This window comes from Pristis pectinata, chromosome 2, assembly GCF_009764475.1.
Source record: "Pristis pectinata isolate sPriPec2 chromosome 2, sPriPec2.1.pri, whole genome shotgun sequence".
NCBI lineage: Eukaryota > Metazoa > Chordata > Chondrichthyes > Rhinopristiformes > Pristidae > Pristis > Pristis pectinata.
Genome location: NC_067406.1, coordinates 22,374,199 through 22,380,988, shown reverse-complemented (window position 1 = coordinate 22,380,988; position 6,790 = coordinate 22,374,199). Strand labels below are relative to the sequence as shown.

General features: G+C 43.4%; 1 protein-coding gene across 4 annotated transcripts in view; it reads left to right on the top strand.

Moving 5' to 3' along the window:
- The first annotated feature begins 1,672 nt into the window (after positions 1-1,672).
- Positions 1,673-6,790, top strand: part of ccdc142 (coiled-coil domain containing 142) — a 104,068-nt gene continuing 98,950 nt past the window's right edge. For 3 of the 4 annotated variants that reach the window (XM_052033691.1, XM_052033681.1, XM_052033663.1), the window contains exon 1: positions 1,673-1,802. The gene's annotated coding sequence lies outside the window, so the exon portion shown is untranslated. Of the gene's footprint in view, positions 1,829-6,790 lie in introns of all 4 variants that reach the window. The other variant, XM_052033672.1, reaches the window with a different exon arrangement.

The following is a 6,790-nucleotide window of genomic DNA, read 5'->3' as shown; positions in this document are numbered from 1 at the left end:
ATTCCTTTTTGCTTCTGAAGTCTTGCTATTCCCCATTGTTTATAACATTTCCAAGTTTGTGTCATCTAGACTTTTAAATCATCCCCTTATCAAAAACAGTAATGGTCTGAACATTGATCTTGGCTAAGGTAAACTTCCCTTCCTGTTAAACTTGCCTTTCATTCTCCTCCTCTGTGCCCCCCCCCACCCCACCAAAAAAAGACTTTTGATTCTGAAAACATCAACCTGAAGCATTCTCAGTTTCTATGTTGGAGCAAAAAAACCAGCTGGAGGAACTTGTATGAGGTTCCTTCATCTGGAGTCTCGACCTGTAATGTTGACTGTTCATTTCCCTCTACAGAGCAGGTCCTGCCTGACCCGGTCAGTTCCGCCAGCAGCTCTGTTTTTGCTCCAGATTGCAGCATCTGCATTCTCTTGTCTTCTCTCTACGTTGACTCTGCTTCCCTGGGGTGGCAACATTTCACTGCTAGTAGAGCTGCTACGTCACAGCTCCAGTGATCTCCAGTACTATTTTTGTGGAGACTGCATGTGCTGCCTGTGACCATGTAGGTTTCCTCCAGGAGTTCCAGTTTGCTTCCCACGTCCCAAAGGCTAATAGGTGAATTAAACACTATATTACCCCCACTGTGTAGGTTAGTGATAGGATATAGGAGGAAATGATGGGAAAGGAATTAGTGTATGATTAGTATATCTGGTTGCTTGATGGCTGGCATGGAATCTATGGGCTATAAGTATCTATGCTCTATGATGATTCTATTCTCTTCTGTTCATATGACTCCTGGTCTACTCTTCCATCTCCATTCGTCACTCCACTCTCCCACACAACCACAGGAGATGTACCATCTGTCCTTTTACCTGTTCCCTTCACCATCCATAGACCCAAACAGTCCTTCCAGGTGAAGCAGCAACTCCCTTCCACTTCCCATCCAGTGTATTGCATTCAGTGCTCACGATGTGATCACTTGGAGAAATGAAGTTTAGACCAGATAACTGCTGTGCAGAACACCTCTATTGAGGTCACCCTGAGCTTCCAGTCAACTGCCCTGTTTCCAGTCTCGCCTGTCTTTAGACTCTTGCATTGCTCCAACAATGTCCAACATAAGATAGAGGGATAGAACCTCATCTTCCAGTCTAGGCACAATGCAACCCTAGCGACTTAATATTGCCTTTAACATTTTCAAGTTACCACTCCTGTTTTCCAGCATTTTCTGTTTTTATTTCCGTGATTTAACATGTCTGTTTTCTCACTTTTCAAGTCAAAGTCGAGTTTATGTACAAGTACGTGTATGCACAGGTGCAATGAAAATCTTGCAGCAGCATCACAGGCAGATAGCATCAGATACACAATACTTAAAGAAAAACACAAATTAATAACATAAATTACACAAGAAAGAATACAATTAGAACAAAAAAAACAAAGTCCACCGGAGTGGTTAGAGAAGGGGTCTTTGGCACAGAGCTTCGACTTCCCCCTTTAATGCTCCCCGACCCACCGAGTGCTTTCTGCATTCTCTGTAGTTGTTGCGGATTTCCAGCATCTGGAAGGTGTTGAATCTGACCTGATCCACCGCACCTCCCCGGCCGCAGGCGCGCCATCGCCCCCCGCACCGCCGCCTCCTCCTCCAATCGCAGCCTTACTTGGTAACTGCGGCCGAGTGCGGTTGCTAAGGCGAGGCCGCCCAATAGGATTGCTCGTTGCTGCGCCGTGCCTAGGGTCCTGGTCTCCGCACCTCGCCTTCTGTCAGCGGTTGCCCGGGGTGGGCGATGGCGGCGCGTACCTGAGCCGCTCTTGACGGGCACAGGTCAGCCATGTGTGCTTTAGTTCTTCGTGAGTATGTAAAAAAAGCAACGCTGTGAGGGGTGGGGATGCGCTGCGGGCCCTCGGGCAGGTAGCAGCATAGACTGGTTTTGGGAAGAGAGCCTCCCGGCCCATCGCGTCCTCGCCGGCTTCTGTCGGGGGCTCCTGCCACCCCCCCCCCCCCCCGCTCTCTCTCCAGAGCCTGCAGGTTATTACCCCTCGTACAGACTACTATCGTTGCTCATCCCTTAATTTGTTTGATTCTGTTTGCACCACCCTGACGGGCAACAATTTGCAAATCATAGACCTCTTTCTGCTTAAAAGTAGAACATTTCCTCACAGTGCCCTCCTCTGTTTTGGGAAGCAGACTTTAAATCTTTGTCTTTGAACCATCTGCTGATGGAAATCGCTTTTCACTGATCGTTCCATCAGTATAGAAACCTATTACGGTCTTCTATACTTCAATAAAATTTCCTCTCGCCTTATTTGCTCCAAACTGGAGTGTTTGCATTGTGAGATCTGGGCTGGTGGATGAAAGTAAATAATAATTTGTTAAATATATATTGTTTTTGATGAACTTGACTTTTTTGACTTTATGGTTGTATGGGCCTTGCTGGCAAAGTCTGTATTTATCGCCTTGGAAAAGGTGATAGCAGCTACTTTCAACTACTGCAATCCTTCTGATTGCGTTACTCCAATGATGATGTATGAACAAAGTACCAGGACTTTGACCAATGACTATGAAGGGATGCTTACTGATAGCACAGGCAATGAGATTTTCTACGACTTTGTTGATGGGGCTGAATTGAAAATATTCTTTCTTGTGGACAGGAAATATCGGGACAGTCTTCCACTTTGTTTAGTGGATCAAGTGTTCTTGCTGAAGTGGGACTGCTTGGCTAGAGATACAGCTAGTTCTGGAACATATTTTCAGCATGAAAGTTGTGATTATAGTTAGGGTTTAAAGGCTTTGTTGATTCACTTGTTTCTTGATCCCAGATGGACTGAATTTTGTACGTTTGTTATCAGAATCAGATTTATTATCACTGACTTATAAGATATGAAATTTGTTGTTTTGCAGCAGCAGTACAGTGCAAAGGCATAAAATCACTATAAATAGTGCAAAAGACAGGAATAATGAGGTAGTGTTCATGGGTTTCATGGACCATTCAGAAATCTGACAGTGGAGTGGAAGAAGCTATTCCTGAATCATTGAGTGTGAGTAGTCAGGCTCCTGTGCCTCCACCCCATTGGTAGTAATGAGAAGAGGACAATTCCAGATGGTGAGGGTCCTTAGGGATGGATGCCACCTTCTTGAGGCACTGCCTCTTGAAGATGTCCTCGATGGCGGGGAGGGTTGTGCCCGTGATGGAGCCGGCTGATTCCATAACCCTCTGCGATTCTGTGCATTGGAACCTCTATACCAGGTTGTGATGCAACCAGTCAGAATGCTCTCCACTATACATCTATAGAAATCGGTAAGAGTCTTTCATGACATTTCAAATCTCCTTAAACTCCTAACAAAGTAGAGCCACTGGCATGCCTTCTTCATGATTGCATCAATGTGTTGGGTCCAGGATAGATCCTCTGAGATGTTGACACCTAGGAACTTGAAGCTGGTCACCCTTCCCACCGCTGATCCCTCAATGAGGACCAGTGTGTGTTCTCCAGATTTCCTCTTCCTGAAGTCCACAATCAACTCCTTGGTCTTGCTGATGTTGAGTGCGAGGTTGTTGTTGCCACACACTCAACCAGCCGGTCTATCTCACTTCTGTACTCCTCTGTTGCTATCTGAGATTCTACCAACAACAGTGGTTTCATTGGCGAATTTAAAGATGGCATTTGAGCTGTGCTTAGCCACACAGTCATGAGTGTACAGAGAGTAGAGCAGTGGGTCATGAGACCATGATGGGTTGCAAATAGTTGCAGATCCTTTAGCCTTTTTGACTCATCCTTGGCTTTGTTATTGTTCAATTGGCTGCCCTCATTCCTGACTGAATGTGGTAGAAACAGATAACCTTGATTTGATTTGTAGGTTGTGAGATTGCTTAGCTCTTAGCAATATATAACTTCCACTGTTTAGAGTCATTAAAAAAAAATGATAACACACACTACAACATTTTGCTTTTGCCATTGTTCATGCACACTAGCTTCAGGTTGGCATCTCATTTTTAATGCCCCTGATGCTGCCTCATGGCATGTTTTTATTACACTGCTTGAATGAGGGGTTAAACTTGGCTTGATGATGATACTAGAATGAGGAATATGGCCAGCCACAGGCTTACAGATTATGGTGCAATACAACTGTACTTCTGGTACACAATGCCTCATGGATTCCCACTTTTGAGCTGCCTGAACTTATTGCATTTAGCACAGTGAGTGTCCTCATTTGTGAAGCTCAGATATTGCCTCTGTAAGGATTAACCAATAATGTCATCATCGGATGCATCTGCAGCAAGTGAAATGGTAAGGACGAGGTCAAGTAGGCTCTTCTCTTAGAGAAACAAAGGACTGAAGATGCTGGAATCTAGGTGAAAAACACTATGATGCTGGAGGAACTCAGCAGGTCAGGCAGCATTCATGGAGAAAAGCAGGTGGTCAACGTTTCGGGTCAGGACCCTTCTTCAAGACTGAAGATAGGAAAAGGGAAAGCCCAATATATGGGAGGGAAAAGCAGAGCAGTGATAGGTGGACAAAAGAGGGGAAGTGGGATGGGCAGAAGGTGGTGAGAGGTTGATGCAGGTAAGAGATAGTGATAGGTGTGGGGGAGGAGGTGAGAGCAGATCCATCGGGGCATGGGTCAAAGGGAAGGAGAAGGAGGAAAAAAGGGGTTAAAAAGAGAGAGAGAGGCTAGGAAAGGGAAGAAAAGAGATACCCCTCCGCCCCCAACAATGCCTCTTCTTTTCTTCCCTTTCCTAGCCTCTCTTTCTCTTTTTACTAACCCCCTTCTTTTTCCTCTCTCTCCTTACCTTTGACCCATCCTCTGGTGGATCTGTTCTCCCCTCCTCCCCTTCATCTGCCTATCACTAGCTCTTACCCGCAACTACCTATCACCATGTTCTGCCCATCCCACCTCCCCTCTTCTGTCCACCTATCACTGCTCTGTTTTTCCCTCCTATATATTGGGCTTCCCCTTTTCCTATCTTCAGTCCTAAAGAAGGGTCCTGACCCGAAATGTTGACCACCTGCTTTTCTCCACGGATACTGCCTGGCCTGCTGAGTTCCTTCAGCATCATTGTGTTTTTCAGGCTCTCTTATGTTCATTCTTTGCAACTCTGGTCTGCAAGCCATGACATTCAGGACTTGCCTAGTTTCATCAGTGGTGGTACTATCTAGCTTTTTGGGGATGGACATTTAAATCTCCCATCCAGCCTGTATTATGTGTCCTAGTGGTTCTCCAAATAATATTCAACTTGGAGGCGTACTGAGTTAGCTGAAAGAGGGTGATGGACAGTCATCAGCAGTAGCTTTCCTTGCCTGTGGTTCACCTGACGCCATGAGATTTAATGGGGTTTGGAGTCAATCTTAAGGACTCCCAGTAACACTCCCTTCTGACTCTGTACTGCTCTACTGTAATCTCTGGTGGATTAGGATATAGTTAGAGAAGATGATGATGCAGGTTGAAATGTATGTCTCATATAATTGTCAGAATGTTAGTTGACTTATTTGTGGCACAGATTATTAGGTGAACAATGTCAAGCAAATTCTATCCATAGAGATGATTGATCCTATTAAGTCTATTTTTAAGCACTCTAAATAATTCTGTTGGCTTACTGATAGCATTTGTTCAATGCAGACAAATATTCTGTCCTATGCAAATATTTATTTCTTCCATTATAATTTATTCCTTATAATGGAAGGAATAATTATCCTGTATAGGACTGGGAAGATAATAGTAAGATGACAAAAAAGTTTTAACTGTGTAGGTATTTATAATGAAGTAGATGTATAAATAATTAAAATCAATTTGTTTCTTTTTCAAAACCTCACCTTAGTTTGAACAATACTTGAGGAAATGACTAATGTTGTAGTTATGAACAGATAACAGTTTAATATGCTAGTGTGACTTTTCATGGCCCAAAATCAGATAATACTTGCATTCTAATATCAGACAAAGGAATACCATGTGAATATATAAGTGTCTGTCATCTAAAATAAGCAGCACTAAATTCCAGGCTCGTAGATCTCCATTTGGAATGGTTAGTATTGTAAGATGTTAAGTTACCATTTGAAAACTTCATTGTTAGCAAATTAAAGAGAGGATTATTCCAGTTTCTGGATCTGTTTATAATCAGTATAGCACCAAGGGTTTTGTTACTGCTAATCAACTGAAGTTATAAGGTGACATTCAGGTGAGGCATGGAGTTGCCGTGTAAATGGAGGAGGGAAAATACGGGTTAAATACTTGATCCATGCCAATTTAACTGGCCAGAGTAAAGGTGCTGAAATTTGAATTCTTGGGACAAATTAATAAAAGTTTCAGGTGTTTGAAGATCTACACACCTTTCCATGGCTGCCCCTTGCAGCATTACTAATTATCCTAAATTACATTGGTTGACAAGGGCAAGATATTTTTTGAAACCCATTGCAGCTCACTTCAGTGTAAAATTTACATTAGCGTCAGGTAACATTCTGAGGTTGGAAAAAGACCTTCAGTATATCTTTAGTATATCAGTCGTACCTAGATATGTTTCTGATAACCCTGAATCTCAGTTGTTGATAAGAACCTGCTGAATTCTGTCAAGAAAACTTCTAAGATTTCTTCTTCCATTACCCAAGGTTATATATCCAAAGAAGTGTTCAGAGGGAAATGGGCCAAACAGGCAAACGGGACTAGCTCAGGCAGGCAACTTGGTTGGCATGGACAAGTTGGGCTGAGGGTCGGTTGCTGTTCTTTGTAACTCTATGACCTGCCCTACAATCTTAATGCATATTTAGTAAACAAGTTTGGCCTACATTTCCACTTTACATTTGTTGCCTTTAATTTTTACC